Raw genomic sequence first — 21,054 nt, 5'->3', positions numbered from 1 at the left:
TCTGCATAAGATATCCCACATTTATTTTGTATAGTTCACACTCCAGATTTGGAGTCAGTCATTCTCCACAAGGATTCCTTAGTCCTCTAAATTGGTGGTATTTGGGGTCCAGGAATTTGGGGTTTGTGGGTATTAGGGGCAGTGGGGAATTTGGGGTCCAGGACTGTGGGATATTTACTTCTTCAAATTTTAGATTTCTCTTTTCTTTTAGACTGAAATTACGGTATCTAATGATATTAGTAAAATCACAAATGTCTTATCAGAATACATTTTAGAATCACAATACATCTTGAATAAAATATAACTAGTATCATTAACAAGATGTGATCACTGAAAGGGGTTTAAGACTTTTTCATCAACAGGGTCTAAAACAGTAAGAACATAAAAGTTGCTGTCTTTGGAAGTCACTCACATAATTCCTTTCTGTGTGCTTATGCCTTTAACTCAACATAAAGGTTTGTGTCATTTTACTCTTAATTTTTAGAAAGATCTTCTAAATTTTTACTTAATTTGGTATACAGTGATTGAATTGTGTAAACCACCTTACAGTCAAGTCTAAAACACAAGGTATATTCAGAAAAGTCTGGCTTCTATTCCTACTCTATCCTTCCCCATATAATTTATCATGGAGGTAGCTTTTTAAACATTTTTAGAGGTAGTTTTTTAAAAATAATGTCTTGCTCGTGCTCACATTTACTTAAAAAACATAAGCAGATATATAAATATATGTGTATATTTCTGTTCACTTTATTTAAATATGGTGGTAGTAGACCCTGCCCATTTTCTTCACCTTGTCTCTGTCAAGGTAATTAAACAAATGTGAAGGGTAGGAGTAAGCCACCTGTTAATCTTTTTAAATCGTCACCACCCCTGAAGCATTATCCAGATCAAAGTGATAATCCTATGAAGGAAGGGGCAACAGTCCAGGATATCCCACAGCAAATTCTGGAGCCCTTTCCAGCCCAACTCCTCAGCTATCATTGGCCACCTCCTTTCCCTTTCATTAGAATGATGTCAGAATTATTACTCTGGCTTCTCATGGAGACGGATGTACATCTCTCAGAGTCTCTGCTAGGAAAAGACTTGGGTCGGGGAGACAGGGAGGCCACTGTGTGTGATGTCAAGCCGTCAGCTTTGGGGAATCTTTCCAAAGGGATTTCAGTGGCCTCTATGTTAACGCCTCTGGGACTGCTGGGATTTGGAGAATACCAACTTCCCAAAGAAGTTTCCTCTCATGAAAATCATTAGATTTTAAAATTCAGACCATCTTTTGAAATGCATTTAGGAGGAAGACAGAGTGAAAGTACTGATGACTTCGGTTTTAGGAAAAAAGTTAATTGTGGGTAAATTACAATAGGCAATAGGGAAAAAAGATGCTCTAAAAGTATGGAGAAAAACTTGAGAAAGCTGTGGTGCTCATCTACAGAGGAGAGCAAGAGAAGACAAGGTCCAGGACAGTTAGTAGTTAACAATAGCATAATAATAGTTACAATAGCAGACATCCACCTTAAAGAAACTGAGTTCATGACGGATCATAATTTTCCTGTAGCATTCTAAGGGCCACATATTGATGCTTGTGGTGTAGAAGAAGCATCCCATCTGTATGACTTCCTGAGCACGCATTGGCTCCATCTTTGGTAACTGCTACATCATCAAAACCTTTAAATATTTATGGATGACTCAAGTACATATTGTTCTTTGCCAAGTACTGCCTAGTGGTAAGAAAACAGCCCTTCAACTATACAATAGTACCTCTAATTACAAATATGCAAGTGATGAACATTTTCAAGAAAAAAAAATCTCCTGATCATACTTAGTTTCAAGCTCGTCTCTTAGTTGTCTCATTGTTATGCTCTGCTTGAGTTATTCCCATGACTGTGAGCTTTTAAAAACCAGGAGGACAGCAGAAAAAAATTAGAGAATAAAAAATAAGCTAAATACATCCCTTCAAACTACAGTAACACTGAATCCAAAGTAATCCCGCAATCTGAAGGAAACATGGGAACTTAGTTTCTAATGTTCTTTTCATCCTTGAGACCAAGACCAGCTATGGGATACAGAGAGGCCTGGAGTCTGTCAGCACAGCCCAATCCTGGTCCTGTCTGCTCCTGCCAAAAACAGTACGGTCCCCTCAGCATAAGCATTACCACCCTCAGTCCCACCAGATTTCCCTCACCACAAACCCTCTAGATCCCATATAGTATTCAAATTAAAATAAATTATAGTGTATATCTAGTCCTAAGCGCAGAGGGTCATTTTGAACACATTTTCCAGCAGAATAAAATGGACCTGGGAGGTCTGGAGATACTGCAGTGAACCTGAGAGTTTCAGTTGAGAGAATATTTTTCTTAAAAAATATGTCGAACATTCACTACATAACTCTGACTCCCTACGTCTAGTATTTGAGCAAGTACCATTAAACCAGACAGACAAATATAGTCAAGGACTTCACACCCTGAGGTCATCAAGATGTACACCATTATAGAGATGTTAAGCATATCTTTTTAAATCTGAACTTATGCATAGAGAAATCCTTCACAAATCATTAACCCAAGTACGGTACGGGAAGTCAGAATATTACACATCCATGAATCAATTTAGAGAAAAGATGAGGACCATTGTCCTAGTCAGAACCAACTCAGATCAGTCAGTAGTGATTGAAACTGATGTGTGTGCACCTAACTACTAAATCAGAAGCTGAGTATCAGAAGTCATTCAAAAGGTATTTCTACTGCTCAGTTAATCTCCGGTTCCGTTGGGAGGAAAAGCATGATTAATAGATGCATTTCATATGAATGATAAAACAGCATCTGGGTAATTAGAGTGTGACCTCTGGCTGCAATGTATAGGGTAGAGTGGCAGTAATAAGACAAAATCGGTAAGAGGAAGGGTGGCGTATTTTGGAGTTGACTCAGCTAAACTCCAAAATGGAAAAAGACAGAAAGTGAAACCATGCCAACTCCAAACTCCAAAGAAAGTTTAAAAGATAAAAGAAATTTTACAACCTAAATTTTTAACGGAAAAGAAAATTATAAATAGAATGATGACTAGTGGAAGAAAATGATCTAACCTCTACATTGTGGGAAAATGAATTAAGGTATTAAGAGTTCCCATTAATCTCATTCTCTTTCAGGATATGTCAGCTCCTCTGGGATGCCTTCCACAGTCACTTCCAAAACTCAGGATCCTCTTGCATTCTTTTCTCTTATTTCCCATGTCTTTCTGTGAAGTGGAGTGGTTTAAGGACCAGAAACTAGGGCTCAGATTTAAGAGGATCCTATAATAGCTGAGGTAAGTTGCAGAGTAAAAGGCATCTGTGATGGCTAATTTGATGTGTCAACTTGGCTTGGCTAAGAGATGGATGCCCAGATAGCTGTTAAAACATTTTTTCTGGGTGTGTCTATGAGGGTGCTTCCAAAAGAGACTGGCGTGTCCCACAACATTCACATTCTCACTTTGGGACCTAAAATGAAGTTTGCACACTTTTTACAAATGCTATATTTCCATGGAGTCAGTATTTTTTTAAGTCTCCTGTCAATTTCATATGATTTTCCTTCTTCCTCAGGAAAATAAGTCAACAAAAGAAAAAAAGAGAGGAAACACATTTCTTCTCCTTTTTATGAATGTCCGCGGAGTATAGCAAATTCTCCCCCGGCAGCTTGGGTGCTCCCCAAACTACAGGTCATCTCATATTCGTGGCAATCTCTCAGCAACTCTCTGCTCCCATATCCGTTTGGTGCTCTGTAACACATCGTGGATGGAAATAATCTTCACGTGTTCCTTTTTTAACATTTCCCTGCCCACATCTTGGTCCTTAATCATTTCCTGTGATTGCCCCAACTTTAAAGTGGTAAGTGCTTAGATTCACCTCTTTGATCCTAGACCACCAGATATTTCTATCCCCCCATTCTTATTTGCTTTTCAGCCCCAATAACCCCACTGTTCCTTCGATTCCTTCCATCTCTGTGATGATTAATTTTGTGTCGACTTGACCAGGTCACAGTACTCAGACATTTGGTCAAAAAATAGTCTAGATGTCTCTGTGAAGGTATTTTTTTTAGATTAGATTAACATTTAAATGTGCAAACTTTTGAATAAAGCCCAGTACTCTCCAGAATATGGGTGGGCCTCATCTAATCAGTGGATGGCCCTAGTAGAAAAATGCCTGACTTCCCTGAAAGAGGGAATTCTGGCAGTAGACCTCTCTGAACTCGAACTGCAATTCTTCTGTGGGTCTCTAGACTGCCAGCTACCTTGCAGATTTTGGACTTGTCAAACTTCCACAATCACATAAGCCAATTCCTTAAAATAAATCTATGTACATCCTGTTGGTTCCATTTCTCTGGAGGACCCCAATGCCATCTTTGACCAGTGCCCCCCCCACCCGACTTCACTTCCTCCCCCTCATGGTGCTAACTCTACCTTTCTCCCCCTGTGCTCTTGCCAACCCATGTGTGCTTGTCCTGGTGTCCACCACAGCAGCCCTGCAGAGTCCAACCCTGGGTCAAACTAAAAAGGTACACCCTCTGCTCCTGCACATGCATAACTGGAGGGGGTCTATCTGTGGTCTCCAGCCTGAGCTGGGCTCTCAGAGCTATGTGGGATTCCCTTCCTGGTCATTATCACGGAAATTCAATGTTTGTGTACACATGTATCCAAGGGGTTTGATTTTATGGGAAAAGGGGACTAGACTGAACAATTTCCAATTTAGAGAAGTTTCAGTACTCAATTGTCATCTTCAACATGCAGATTTTTAAAGAGAGCATAAACACCACTGTGAGCTTAATTAATTCATGTATTTATTCTAATCTAAGGGCAGAATAGCTACTTCCAAAGTGACATAGTGAAAAAAATTTTTTTTACCTCTTTCTATTTCAGAATAGAAAGATGGAACCACTATTACCATAATAGCTTTGCAGCTCTTGGGACAATTTTCTGCAACTTTCCAGCAACTTGCTAAAATAAATACGAGGTTTTTTTTTTTTTTCTTGAAACTGTTATTCCCCAGCCCACCCCCAACTCATGATGACTCTGACATATTGTAATAAAGCCATTGCTCCCTGAGGATCTCTTTGCACTGCTCCAGCAATTTTTCTCTTTTCTCTCTCTTATTGAAAAAGAACCCTATTATTAAGTACTTAAAATGTTCAAGATTCCAAAGAGAAGACAACCTTTCGGTATGAGAGATTAATAATAACAATAAGAAATACAGAATGGAAGATACGAGTTCAAAGCCAAATAAAAATTTTCATTGGCAGAATACAAATCAAATATGATTTCTGCTGAGCTGCATCTCTCTGATTTATAGACAGAGCTCTGTAGAGTATTTGCTTCCTCTGTTCCTCTGTTCATGGTCACAGCTACTTCTGCACAAGTGCCCTTACACCTGAATCTTTTCTAAAGCAGGACTCTTCTAAATCAACCAAAGGACTATTCTTTGTGAGCATTTCTGAAAATAGAAAGATGCAGATAAATATATACCAAGAAAATCTTAGACAATGAGGTATAACTCGTAAAGGCATTTGGGAATATGGATGGATAAAGCCATTTGGTTCAAGTCCTGGTTCTTACGACCAAGAGTTTTTCTTGTACATATGCATCCAAAATATCACACGGATGCCTCCTCTCAGTACATACACAGACCTCTGCCTTGTTCTCCAGCAGACACATCACCAGATTATCCTATTGGAAGTAAGTAATCACTAAAGTGTCTCCTTTTACTATTATGGTATTATTAATATCTATTCTATACTACATTAGTCAAAAAGCATGGTGTTCCTATCTCCTAGAAATTCATAGCCTTAATTAAGAAATGGTTTTACTTTTTAATAAAGACAGTATACATAGTATGCATTTTAGCTAGTAGCATTTGAGTATTTATTTATGGCAAGTGTATAATTTGGAATAAAGGGAAACTTGAGTACAGTGAAAGAGAATGAAAAATACATGAATGTGTTTGAAACTCAGTCGATTAAGGTTATACAAACCATGCAAAGTAATCCACAAGGACTCCCTGGAAATAACACTATCGCAAATGTCACTGGAAACAAGACCCTGGTGATGAGTTAGTGAATACTGGAGAAGTGATGGGGCTGGAGGGACCAGAAAGTAAGTGGTTGGAAGGCGTGGAGTTGGAAGGGATGGACTGAAGCATACTTGGCAAGCATGCCGCACATAAATGAATAGCATACCCAGAAGAGAACTGTGAAAGCACAAGGAACCTTGGTTAATGTCCTGAGCGATGCCTAAGCCTGGGGCTTTGAAGCAGTGGTACACAAGGAAGCTGTCAATGAAAGGCACCAGGTTGGGGGTGGACAGGCCCTCAGGTCACCAGCCAAGGAAAACATTACAGTAAAACAGAGCAGCATGCTGATTTTTGTAGACCAAGTGTGACAATTACCCTACCCCAGAGGCAACAAAAAATGTATATGAATCCACCCATATACCTTCTACATAGTCCTCTACCTTCATCTGCAAAATGTTGGATGAGGAACAGAGCAACGCTCTCTTTCCCACATAGAAAGCAAATCTATACTTTGAACTACAATACATATTTTGAGAAATAACAAAGGATTGAGTCCATAAGCTCTTAGCATCATTCTACTGCCTGAGAATAGATTATGTGTAAAAAATGGCACTAAGCCATTTTTGATTAATGATTTAATGATTAATGATTTAATGTTTACTGGGGGTTCCAAATTAATGATTTAATGTTTACTGGGGGTTCCCTTCTTTTGGTATATTGCAATACTGCTCTTTGCTTGATTTGCACACTTACCAATATCCACAGGAAGGAGGACAGCTAAATGTAAAACTTCTAAATGTGGCACTAGTTAACATGAACTTAGGGGGGAACCTACTGTCTTAAATCTCAATGTCTTCAGTATCAAAATATTATTTACCTACTTTCTTTATGGGTTGATAGGGAAGCATTTAGTTTTGCAACTGAAAGGGAATGAGAGACTACTCAGTAAGTACCTGCATTCTACCTGCCCCCTTGTTCTAGAAGTAAAGAAAAACAAGCTCATAGAGGTGAGCTGTCTTTAGGGCTGTCCTGGTCATTTGCTTGTTACTTAAAACCATGTATCAGCCTTTCCCTGCTCTGTCTGGAGGCACAGGAGGGTTGAGTGAGGTAGACTGAGAACCCTAGGCTCCTGGCTTAGCAAGCTTCCAGCTGAGCACAGAGAGAGAGGGCAGGTGAAGGGCAGGGAGGAGCCAGGAAATTTCTCCCCACTCTCACTCAGCCTGGGCAGCTTCTTGGTAGAGCTGAGTTTTTTAGCTTGTGCTCCCAAACGACAACCCCTGTTTCCATAATCCTCTCCTGGGCAGCTCTTGCCATGGTTCTAGCACTACTGGACGATGTCAGCCTCGAAGCTCTGGAAACACAATCTTCTCATTTTCCCTGTAGCCCCTGGAATTAACGACGTCTTCTTGCTGCCGCTAAGCTCTGCGCTATCTCACCACCTCACATTGGCCGATCAGCTTCTCCATTCCCTGTAACCAATTTCCTCTGATGACTTTGCACTTTCAAATGCCTGGAGTAGTTTCTGTTTTTCTGACTGGGCACTGACTCAGAGATGAGTTTAGCATCAGAACTAAGGTATTTTTTAATCTGTCACAATATGATCAAAGATTAGATGACATGCCCGAATGAGTGCCATGCAACCATTATATAAATATATTTTTTAAACTACTACTAAAATAACGATAATTCCCACAGGCTTTATGCTATTAATAAATATCACAATATTATGGAGCGAGTAGGAAATATCCACTATTTTTCTTAAAAATTTAATAATTGAATTATTTCCTACCTATTCTCTATTTGTCATCCATCATTACTTCTTCCACTTCCAGATTACTTGATTTGAAAGCTCATATAAATCTAATATTTACGTGTGTTTTCAATAAATAAAAATATTTTCCATCCATCTGCCCCCATCTCTTCATCTTCGGTCCTTAAGATTCACACTTTGGTAGCAAACCACAGCTCACTTCAAAACTTTACATCAGTTTTGGAATTCACTCCAGAAATGGCTAGTATATTCTTGCATCATCACCTGTTTTTTTTTTTTCTTTTGTCTTGTTTTTTTGTTTTGGTTTTTAAGATTTTGTGTATTTGACAGAGAGAGTCATAGGGAGAGAGGGAACACAAGCAGGGGCAGTGGGAGAGGGAGAAGCAGGCTTCCCGCAGAGCAGGGAGCCCAATACAGAGGTTCAATCCCAGCCTCTGAGCCGAAGGCAGGTGCTTAAGGACTGAGCCACCCAGGCGCCCGGCATCATCTGCTTTTGATGGCCATAACTTATTCCATTGCGTGAAGGTGCAGTAATTTACTTAAGCAATTGATCTACGGCTGGTGGGTTAGATCAATATTTTGCTGCTACAGACAATGTTACAATGAATATCCTTGCATACATTTCAAATGCACAGTGAAAGTGAAGTTAGGAGATAAATCCCTAGAGTCTGAGTCCCTTTTTGGTGCAGATTATTTGGATAGATTTAATGTATTAGGCAACATTGTTTTGGACTCCCTTCCTTCAATGCACTAAAAACGTTCATTTCTTTCTGAAGAGTTTTCACCTATTTATTCTCCCATGAACAGAGCTTGAGAGTTCCTCTTTACCCAGGCCCCATGGCAATACTTTCTGTGTCTTAAATTATTTGGATCACTTTCAAAATGTTGATTTCATACACACGGCATTTGAACATAAAGCACGGGCATACTTAAGCTTGCCCCCACCGAGCTGTGGCCTTGGGAAAATATCTCCCCCCCACACCCCGTTTTCTTTATACACTAGGCATTATCATAGTTCCTAATTCACTGGGTTGGGAAGATTAACTGGATAAATATATATAGCATACAGAATAATGCCTAGCATACATGTTTTTATTCAAGCAAATAATCCCTCCCTTATTTATGGACTTTAACTTAAATTACTTACAAACCTAGAGACAGATTTAGGCCATAATAAGTATTCATTCTTCTTCCTTTTTAAATGATTTTCTTTATGGGCACCTGGATGGCTCAGGGGGTTAAGCATCTGCCTTTGGCTCCCATCATGATTTCAGGGTCTTGGGACTGAGCCTCAAGTCAGGCTCTTTGCACAGTGGAGAGTCTGCTTCTCCCTCCCACTCTCCCTCTGTTCTTTCTCTCCCTCTCCCTCTCTCAGATAAGTAAATAAGATCTTTTAAAAAATAAATAAATAAATGCTTTTCTGTAAAGTTAATTTTTAGCTTCCTCTGTGCTGAACAGTAGAATCCATAATACCATGGTTTCGATGTAGTAGTTAATCATTTTTTATGAAAAGTCATCACATTAAATGCATAACTATTAAAGCTAAACAAGACATTATTTTGTTATATATAACAATTTGCCAAATTATGTCTTAAATAACACTGTAGTTTCAACATTCTTACTTGTTTAAGTCTTTTAAGAAATGTTACCTGACCTGTTTTCATTTGCTTTTCTTTAATCGTGAATGACGATGGAGACACTTTCGCATATTACATATCATCTTTTCTTTTCTATGAACTTCCTGTTTATATTTTGCTTCCTTTTAAAAAAAAAAATAAAATAAAGCTTCAGGGGCGCCTGACTGGCTCAGTCAATACAGCGTTGCAACTCTTGACCTTGGGGTCACAAGTTTCAGCCCCATGCTGGGTGTAGAAATTACTTTAAAAAAATCTTTAAAAAAAATAAAAAGTATTGGAGTGGAGTCTTTTGGGTTTTCCACATATAGTATCATATCATCTGCAAAGAGTGATAATTTGACTTCTTCTTTGCCGATTTGGATGCCTTTAATTTCCTTTTGTTGTCTGATTGCTGAGGCTAGGACCTCTAGTACTATGTTGAATAGCAGTGGTGATAATGGACATCCCTGCCGTGTTCCTGACCTTAGCGGAAAAGCTTTCAGTTTTTCTCCATTGAGAATGATATTTGCAGTGGGTTTTTCATAGATGGCTTTGATGATATTGAGGTATGTGCCCTCTATCCCTACACTTTGAAGAGTTTTGATCAGGAAGGGATGCTGTACTTTGTCAAATGCTTTTTCAGCATCTATTGAGAGTATCATATGGTTCTTGTTCTTTCTTTTATTGATGTGTTGTATCACATTGACTGATTTGCGGATGTTGAACCAACCTTGCAGCCCTGGAATAAATCCCACTTGGTCGTGGTGAATAATCTTTTTAATGTACTGTTGAATCCTATTGGCTAGTATTTTGTTGAGTATTTTCGCATCAGTGTTCATCAAGGATATCGGTCTATAGCTCTCTTTTTTGGTGGGATCCTTGTCTGGTTTTAGGATCAAGGTGATACTGGCCTCATAAAATGAGTTTGGAAGTTTTCCTTCCATTTCTATTTTTTGGAACAGTTTCAGGAGAATAGGAATTAGTTCTTCTTTAAATGTTTGGTAGAATTCCCCCGGGAAGCCGTCTGGCCCTGGGCTTTTGTTTGTTTGGAGATTTTTAATGACTGTTTCAATCTCCTTACTGGTTATGGGTCTGTTCAGGCTTTCTATTTCTTCCTGGTTCAGTTGTGGTAGTTTATATGTTTCTAGGAATGCATCCATTTCTTCCAGATTGTCAAATTTATTGGCATAGAGTTGCTCATAGTATGTTCTTATAATAGTTTGTATTTCTTTGGTGTTAGTTGTGATCTCTCCTCTTTCATTCATGATTTTATTTATTTGGGTCCTTTCTCTTTTCTTTTTGATAAGTCGGGCCAGGGGTTTATCAATTTTATTAATTCTTTCAAAGAACCAGCTCCTAGTTTCGTTGATTTGTTCTATTGGTTTTTTGGTTTCTATTTCATTGATTTCTGCTCTGATCTTTATGATTTCTCTTCTCCTGCTGGGCTTAGGGTTTCTTTCTTGTTCTTTCTCCAGCTCCTTTAGGTGTAGGGTTAGGTTGTGTACCTGAGACCTTTCTTGTTTCTTGAGAAAGGCTTGTACCGCTATATATTTTCCTCTCAGGACTGCCTTTGTTGTGTCCCACAGATTTTGAACCGTTGTATTTTCATTATCATTTGTTTCCATGATTTTTTTCAATTCTTCTTTAATTTCCCGGTTGACCCATTCATTCTTTAGAAGGATGCTGTTTAGTCTCCATGTATTTGGGTTCTTTCCAAACTTCCTTTTGTGGTTGAGTTCTAGCTTTAGAGCATTGTGGTCTGAAAATATGCAGGGAATGATCCCAATCTTTTGATACCGGTTGAGTCCTGATCTGTACTCAGAAAACTATAAAGTACTCATGAAAGAAATGGAGGAAGACACAAAGAAATGGAAAAATGTTCCATGCTCCTGGATTGGAAGAATAAATATTGTGAAAATGTCTATGCTACCTAAAGCAATCTACACATTTAATGCAATTCCTATCAAAGTACCATCCATCTTTTTCAAAGAAATGGAACAAATAATGCTAAAATTTATATGGAACCAGAAAAGACCTCGAATAGCCAAAGGGATATTGAAAAAGAAAGCCAATGTTGGTGGCATCACAATTCCGGACTTCAAGCTCTATTACAAAGCTGTCGTCATCAAGACAGCATGGTACTGGCACAAAAACAGACACATAGATCAATGGAACAGAATAGAGAGCCCAGAAATAGACCCTCAACTCTATGGTCAACTAATCTTCGACAAAGCAGGAAAGAATGTCCAATGGCAAAAAGACAGCCTCTTCAATAAATGGTGCTGGGAAAATTGGACAGCCACATGCAGAAAAATGAAATTGGACCATTTCCTTACACCACACACAAAAATAGACTCAAAATGGATGAAGGACCTCAATGTGCGAAAGGAATCCATCAAAATCCTTGAGGAGAACACAGGCAGCAACCTCTTTGACCTCAACCGCAGCAACATCTTCCTAGGAACAACGCAAAAGGCAAGGGAAGCAAGGGCAAAAATGAACTATTGGGATTTCATCAAGATCAAAAGCTTTTGCACAGCAAAGGAAACAGTTAACAAAATCAAAAGACAACTGACAGAATGGGAGAAGATATTTGCAAATGACATATCAGATAAAGGACTAGTGTCCAGAATCTATAAAGAACTTAGCAAACTCAACACCCAAAGAACAAATAATCCAATCAAGAAATGGGCAGAGGACATGAACAGACATTTCTGCAAAGAAGACATCCAGATGGCCAACAGACACATGAAAAAGTGCTCCATATCACTCGGCATCAGGGAAATACAAATCAAAACCACAATGAGATATCACCTCACACCAGTCAGAATGGCTAAAATAAACAAGTCAGGAAATGACAGATGCTGGCGAGGATGCGGAGAAAGGGGAACCCTCCTACACTGTTGGTGGGAATGCAAGCTGGTGCAGCCACTCTGGAAAACAGCATGGAGGTTCCTCAAAATGTTGAAAATAGAACTGCCCTATGACCCAGCAATTGCACTATTGGGTATTTACCCTAAGGATACAAACGTAGTGATCCAAAGGGGCACATGCACCCGAATGTTTATAGCAGCAATGTCCACAATAGCCAAACTATGGAAAGAACCTAGATGTCCATCAACAGATGAATGGATCAAGAAGATGTGGTATATATACACAATGGAATACTATGCAGCCATCAAAAGAAATGAAATCTTGCCATTTGCGACAACATGGATGGAACTAGAGCGTATCATGCTTAGCGAAATAAGTCAAGCAGAGAAAGACAACTATCATATGATCTCCCTGATATGAGGAAGTGGTGATGCAACATGGGGGCTTAAGTGGGTAGGAGAAGAATAAATGAAACAAGATGGGATTGGGAGGGAGACAAACCATAAGTGACTTTTAATCTCACAAAACAAACTGAGGGTTGCTGGGGGGAGGGGGTTTGGGAGAAGGGGGTGGGATTATGGACATTGGGGAGGGTATGTGCTTTGGTGAGTGCTGTGAAGTGTGTAAACCTGGTGATTCACAGACCTGTACCCCTGGGGATAGAGTATTATGCCTCCATCAGAAAGGATGAATACCCAACTTTTGTAACAACATGGACGGGACTGGAAGAGATTATGCTGAGTGAAATAAGTCAAGCAGAGAGAGTCAATTATCATATGGTTTCACTTATTTGTGGAGCATAACAAATAGCATGGAGGACATGGGGACTTAGAGTGGAGAAGGGAGTTGGGGGAAATTGGAAGGGGAGGTGAACCATGAGAGACTATGGACTCTGAAAAACAATCTGAGGGTTTTGAAGGGACGGGGGGTGGGAGGTTGGGGTACCAGGTGGTGGGTATTATAGAGGGCATGGATTGCATGGAGCACGGGGTGTGGTGCAAAAATAATGAATACTGTTATGCTGGAAATAAAAAATAAAAATCTAAAATAAAAAAAAATAAAAATAAAAAAAAATAAAAAAAAATAAAAAGTAAAAAATAAAGCTTTATTTTTTATTAGTAATTCTAAAGAGTGTTTTGTGCCTATGCTAATAGAATTTTCTGTGCTAACAGGAATATTCTGTAATTGCACTAAAACGGTAACCACTGGGCTTAATATAGCTACTGAACACTTAAAATGTGGCTAGTGCAACTGAGAAACTTTATTTTTATTTTATTTCATTTTAGTTGAGTTTTAAACTTAAATAGCCCTATATAGCTAGTGGCTAACATATTAGAAGGTCTTTCTCATTAGAAGGGCAGAGTTAAATTGTGGTTTATAACTTTTTTTTCTTTTTAACCTAGCATTGATCTTTTAGCTAAATCCTTCTTGCACAGGAGTTTACTGGATCTAAGATAAACTGGCATCCTGCTGATTTTGCTTTGTACCCAACTAAGAATCTATACTTGGTTGTCAAGTTCGTTTATTGAGTAATCCAATGGTTCCCACACTTTGAAGCAAACTGGAATCACTTGGTACTATTTTTTAAATCCCAGTACCTGGGTTTCCATCTCTAAACTTTATTCAGTGAGCAAGGATGCTGCCTGGGCATTGGAACTCAAATAAGCAGCAAAATTTGGGAGCCCCAGATATAACCTGTAATCAGTGAGTAACCTGGGAGTGATGAGACGCAGGTACATCCCAAAAAGGGGTTGACAAGTGTGTCTGAGGAGTTATATCACTGACAAGGCATCCAAGCTGAAGGTCACCTGAAACTGATGGCTTTCCTGATCTGTGGTGGCCACACCCACTCAGCCTTGGCCATTGTGACCTAGTCAAGTTGTTGATATATTTAGAAGCTGTTCAGTATAACCGAGCATCCATTATGCTGTTGCTGGTCTCTATTCCGTTTTAAATCTAAGTAAACTTGCAGGTGAATGAAGTCTGTTCGGTCATTGTCAATCTGAATATGAATCTTAACCTACGACCACTGCTGCTGGTGAATCAAAGTGAGCATCGCCATCGTAAGGCTAAAAGTAATTTCCAATTTATACTCTTTCTTGTAATGTTGTTTATGCTATTCTTTATGCAGCTTTCTAAATATCTCATTTTTTATCTTTTCCTCTGTGGCATCTGGATGTGGTTCTCTTGCATAGAAAGACATGTGCCTCCCAATATTATGTGTGTTATCTATCCATTGCCTTGTGTTTTCTTTCATTACTTTTTTTCTATGCTTGTATCATTTTTAAATATTCAATTCATCTGGCATCTATTTGGATATAAAAATATTATTTGCTTTCTTAGAAACTACAGCTTACTACATTCTATACTGATTAATTTCCTCACATATTTTCAATCATACCTCTATCTTGGGCAAATCCCTAAATGTATTTGGGCATAGTAATGGATCTTCTCTTTTGTTCTTTCCCTACACTTTAATGTGCCAGTATAAACCTGTTTTAATTAATATAGACTTCTAAAATTTTCCTAACATGTAGGTTCTTCTTACCATATACACTTTTTACATGTGAAATTCAGAATGATTTCACTTTTATGAGTTATTTTAGATAGAATGAGTAGCTTTATGATACTGTTTTCCACTTCAAAACAGATATGATTTTGCATTTAATCACATCTTCTTTTATGTCCTTTGGTAATATCTAAATATTACTTTTAGGTATCTCATACATTTTCTTCTAGGTTTTTTTCCTTGATATGTATTCATTTCTGGTTCTATTTTAGGTGGAGTATGTATTCCTTTTATATTGTCTATTGTTATTTATATGTAGAAAGAGAAATTACTGATTTTAAAAAATTAACTTTATTGTTAGGCACATTATTGAATTATTTTTTTAAATAATAAAATAATCCTCTTAGATTTTTAAGGGTTATATTGTACCAGTGCCAAATCTTATCTCTTCCTTTCTAGTTAATGATTGAAAAATGCTTGTAAGTTCAGAACTTAGAGTCACATTAGGAAAGACAGCTTAATCCATTGGTTTTCTAGAAGACCTGGTTGCCTAAGTATTTACAATCAAAGAAACATTTCAAAGGGACAGAACTATTCCAAGAAAGAAGAACTCCAAATGTAGCCTCCTGAGACTGGGAAACTAGAGAAGCCAGAAAATGAACATCTACAATATCACATCACAGCAATGGCAAGAGGGAATGGAGAAAAGGGGGTGATGTTTTCATTGAAGGGTCATATGGGAGAATGTGCGATACAACTAGAAGGTGTATTTAACACATGCTATTCCCTGGTTGACAATTTGAGAATGATCCTGAATATAAGCGTGCCCTCTGAAAAGGGCACCAAATCCAATCTCCAGCTAACTCTAATCCCTTCTTCAAATAAATTTTATTTTGCCTGCATAGAGAGAGGTCATTTTGAAGAATGCCAAACAACAGTGCCATTTATCTTATCTTGTTGTATATGTGTGCCTGCAGTTCATAGGGGTTCTCAGATATATATGTATATTACATAAAATATCACATATGGCTATAAAGTCCCAATACATGTGTGTCTAAGGAAGTTTATGAGAAGGGACTGACATAGTACATTATAGAATGAGCAAAGATGAAGGAGGTAAAAGAAACCACACGACATGATAGAGAAGGTAGCTTGCAAACTGACCGTTCTGATCCACGACTGAAGCCGCATTAAAAACCCTAATGCGGCCACCGTTAGTCATGCACTAACAGGTTAATCATTCTCAAAAGGGTGAAGAACTCATAGTTAAACAGAAAAACAAACGGGAGGTTTCCTGAGGATACAGACAACTTCCATTAACAATGTCTTTTTGGCATTGAAGTAGAGGCCGGCCTGAAAGGCACATGCAGCTTAAAGCATTCTCCAGGCCTCTGTCCAAGGACTGAGGAAGTCTTGCGATCCATCAAGCTTGACGATCTGACATGTTGACATACACGCCATCAGTACCGTTGTAGTCCGTATCACCACAAATGATTTTTGCAGGCTTAAGTCACCAGAATAAGGGCTCAGCGGGGGAAAGAGCTAGAAAAGCTGTACCTTGCAGCTGAGCTTGCAACACGCATCCCACTTGTATTCCTGCCTCCTTGGGTTTTCTATTAAACTACCCGGTCACGTACTTATTTGATTAGAAACAAATATATATGTTAAAATCTTTGCAGGTAGTCTTTCTGCCCTGCCTGGCTTTGAGAGTTGACAACTCAATCACTCACGGTGATAGTAGCCTGCATATTTTGTGAATATACTATTATGTCACAGGGGCCCTGGGTTTTTCACAACCCAAACCCGGGAATCATGACATTAAACACGTCTCATTAAAATAAATAAATAAATAATAAAATAAAATAAAATAAAATAAAACTACTCTAACTTTAGAAAGACGCTAAAGATTTTTTGTTTGGATGAAATCCATAAAAAAGACAAAAAGCAAACTATTCTGTGTAGAAGAATCATGTTTACCTAAATAATTCATAAAACTGGTACCATCTGTTCTTTTCTGTGTAGTCTACAGTACAAAAGAAACCTGGGCATGCATCAGAGATAATCTGGATAATTTAGCTATAAAGTTCCTACACATGTTGATCTATTTAAAATAGTTTCTAAGATGTTACTTTCATGATATTTCAGCACTTGTTCTTAAGTGAGTGAAAATTACACCTTACATTTACTTTTTCAATCACTTACAATAAACTGGCTGAAAAGTCTTTTGATCATAGATGTTGAGGGATTTTATTTTATCTTCCATTTGAGAGGAACAATTTTAGCGGCTTGCATTTTCTAATTTTTTGTGAAATATTTATATGCCATCTACTAGAGTACTTTGTATAAATTATATTTACGAGCTTGCACTATAAATTTTTTCTAAAGAAATGTTTTAATGTGTAATTTCACAAAATGCCGTATATCTGTCAAGTTTACAGTTCTATTAAATATGTGTGTGACCTGTACAGATAATAAATAGAATATTTTGTCTTTGTTTTTAATGATTATTTGTAAAAAGCAGCAGGGCATTTCATTAATTCTTTCAGGTATACAGAAGTCATTGTTTTCCCCAGCGCTCAAGGTAGGATCAAATGAAGGAAGAGTGAGGATCCGTACAGCAGCATTTCAATCCAAGTTGATGGGTTTTATTTTCTTTGTTTCTAAATTCACAATTGTCTTTTCTTTCTCCTTCCATCGCACACTCGTATAATGGCTTATGTGTTTCCTAACTCTCTTTCATAGATTTCTTTCTATCATCTGGGGCAGAATGTGAAGCTCTTAAAGAAAACTGGCATGTTGTGCATGGTCTGTATACAACCCAGAGAACCTTTTTAAAAATGGGTAAAAACATACCAAATAAAGAAAAAGAATCTGGGAATGATATATTTACAAAATAAAACAAAGGGTTAAATTCCTTACTATGTGTATCAATTAAAAATTGTACTTTGGCTTAAAAAAAAACAAAACAGGGGCCCCTGGGTGGCTCAGTGGGTTAAGCCGCTGCCTTCGGCTCAGGTCATGATCTCAGGGTCCTGGGATCGAGTCCCACATCGGGCTCTCTGCTCAGCAGGGAGCCTGCTTCCTCCTCTCTCTCTCTGCCTGCCTCTCTGCCTACTTGTGATTTCTCTCTGTCAAACAAATAAATAAAATCTTAAAAAAAAAATTGATCTATGTTATTCCAGATGAACTGTCAAGAACTGGGTACAGCTCACCATGTTTCATTTCTCCTGCTTTGACAATTGTAGATTGACAGACAGGGTGCTTCCCTTAGAGTAGCCCCTGAGTCACTGGAGTAGAACAGAATTTTGCAACATACCTGGGATTAACAGGCACCATGAAGATGTGTGTGTGGCCTGGGATCTGAGTTGAACCTACACCGTAACTTCTCCTATCTTATGTGTACACATGGTACCTGTTGCACCAAGTCTTAATTTTGATCGTGACATTCAAAGCTATCCATCAATTTTCTTTACCATAACCAAACGTCTCCTTTAGACCTTCCAAAACTTGACAGTCCATTCTGACCAGTAGACTCACTGGTTATTACATGAGATACTATATCTCTGGGTATCTCCAATGTCTACACTTTTGTTCAGCCTTTTCTAGCTATATAGAATAGCTTCCTTAATCCTCTAGAATCTAAGTTATCACGCTTTATTCAACACCCACCCATGTGAACCCAGCTTTTTTGACAGTCACAATGATCTGTATATTCCACCAATTTCCAAATCTCTAGAAGTCTGTATCCCATATTTTTATGCTTCTCTGAATCATTTTTTGGTTTGTTCTGATGTCTTTTATCTCTTTGATGACATTAGCATGAGGTCTTTTAATACCTCCCAAAATTATTTTTATAAAGTTAGACCCAGATTAGGAGATTGATGTATTCAAATCTATTCATTCATTGATTTTTTTCTGTAATACACTCAACAAAAACCATGTACCATACTAGGTATGCAATGCCGGAAATGCAAAGATGAAAAAGATAAACCCTCTCCCACAAAAAGGTTCAAAATTTGTAGGGGAGAGAGAAATGTACCATCCGAACTCTAAATATATTAAACTGGGAAACATAAATGCACTAAAAGGCAAAGATGATCATGGGGGAAAGGAGTCATTATAATAAAGTACATTGTTTCCGTTCATTCATTTATTCATTCCCTCATTCAGTCATTCAACAAACACTTAGTATTTGCCTGCAGCATGACAGGAACTCTTTTTTTTTTTCATTTAAATTCAATTTTGTTGACATATAGTATATTATTAATTTCCAGGCTAGAATTTAGTGACCCATCAGCTGCATATAACACCCAATACCCATCACTCTGTTACCCCATCCCCACCCACTTCCCTTCCAGCAACCCTCAGTTTAATTCCTATAGTTAAGAGTCTCTTATGGTTTAAAACGCCAGGAATTCTTAAGATTTGGGATGCTGAGATGAAAGGTTGAAAGATACAGCCTCTATTTTCAGGGTGTTCACACTCAAGAGAGGAAGACAGTGAGTAACCAACAAATTATAGCATAGTCTAAAAAATAGCATTACCTTGACAATTAATTGTGATAGATGTCAGCTATCTTTACATCAATTAGTTTGGATTAGTTAGGGATATTATTATGCCTCTATTTCACCTTGAGTACCTCATATTTTTTTTTCATTTGTTTATTTATTTGAGAAAGAGAGAGAGAGAGGGTGTGTGTGTGTGTGTTTTTTTCTGTGTGTGTGTGTACTAGTGGGGGGAGGGGCAAAGAGAGAGATTCTCAAGCAGACTCCAAGCTAAGCACAGAGTGTGATGTGGGACTCAATCTCATGACCCATGAGATGATGACCTGAGCCTAAACCAAGAGTTGACACTTAACCGACTGAGTCACCCAGGTGCCCCAATATCCAAGAACCTCACATTTAATAAGAGTAACCAAAAAAAAGCAAATGGCGTGGCCTAGGTTTGGATTTCCCCAAGCCTAATGAACAAAGAAACAATTTTCATGGTTGATCCATCATTTTAAGAAGTGTCAAAAACGTACCTTTTACTTAACATGGCTAAATATTACCATGAATTAGCCTCTACTTATCTAGTTTAAAAACCCAATGCTTAATTTAGAGAGTAAAAGATAATCCAAACACCTAGTTAAAATAAATACCTCATTAAGCTTTCATTGTTATTGGTTCATAATTACTGTTTATTTTATCCCTAGTTTGAATGGTTCTCATGAAATTAACTCAACCATAATATCCAGTTTTTCTTGCTCTTGTACACTTGAGCTTGCTTTGGATTTTAAGGCAGCTTTTCTCAAAAATGCTTATAGGCAACTTCTTCCAGCCTGACTGTTAGGGTCTCTCTGGAGACAGAGCTGGGCTACTTCTTTTCAATTCAATTTACATCAATAAACATGCGTCCAATGGTCACCAAGTGCTTTAGAGATACAAAGGTGAGTAAATCACAGTCCATTTCTTCCATGAATTGATAATGTACAACGGAGTTCTAGGAACTTTCAAAAGAGAGGCAATTGACTGATCAAAGAAAATTATCATTATGTGCCCAAATAGGCTTCCAAATTATCTGTGTGCTAAGAAGGATGCTTCATTAAGTTACTCATTTTCTCTGGTTCTAGCAGCTCAACCAGAGGAAAAAAAAAAAAAAAAGAAAGAAAGAAAGAAAGAAAGCTCTTTGATTGCAGTATGTTGTCCCTGGCCCACATAAGATCCAAATCAATACCGTTCTACCAGCAAAGACCCTTCCTTCACCACCAAGCAAACTGCCTATAGCTTCATCCCCCCACCAGGTGTTCATAAACAATCAACTAACTGCAAACACCGCCCCTCTCTACTATAAACTTCCTCCTCGTCAGTCTCCTACAGGAGCTATGCCCCTGCCCATAATATACAGCATTTTACACACTGACACACTTTTAAAAGAATAGAGAATGGTTTATACATAAATCATATATATGTGTACATTTATATCATATAAAAATACTCCAAATATATATACAATATACTAGAGAGACAGAGAGAGATGGAGATGTTCAGAAATCTCTGAGTCATCAGAGTAAATAAAAGGAAAAATTCTTTTAACCAAGATTTAAATGAAGACCATGCAAAACCATGTGTTATTGGACAAAACCTAAAAAATTTTCTACAGATTTTATTTCTTAGATTTCCACACTATATAATGGGCATATAAGATTTTTTTCCAGTTTCTGAGGTCTCTGAGATAAATTTACCTTTAGAATTTTCAAAAGTTATACCATGAAATGAAT

The 21,054-nt window shown here is 37.9% G+C and overlaps 1 protein-coding gene across 2 annotated transcripts in view; it reads right to left on the bottom strand.

The window, feature by feature from the left end:
• The window catches only part of CNTNAP4 (contactin associated protein family member 4), a 238,827-nt gene that overhangs the window by 143,940 nt on the left and 73,833 nt on the right, over positions 1-21,054 (bottom strand). The window lies entirely within an intron of this gene.

The sequence above is a fragment of the Mustela erminea genome, chromosome 19, assembly GCF_009829155.1.
Source record: "Mustela erminea isolate mMusErm1 chromosome 19, mMusErm1.Pri, whole genome shotgun sequence".
Taxonomy (NCBI): domain Eukaryota; kingdom Metazoa; phylum Chordata; class Mammalia; order Carnivora; family Mustelidae; genus Mustela; species Mustela erminea.
The sequence above is the reverse complement of the archived record's forward strand: the minus strand, read 5'-3'. Positions and strand labels throughout refer to the sequence as shown.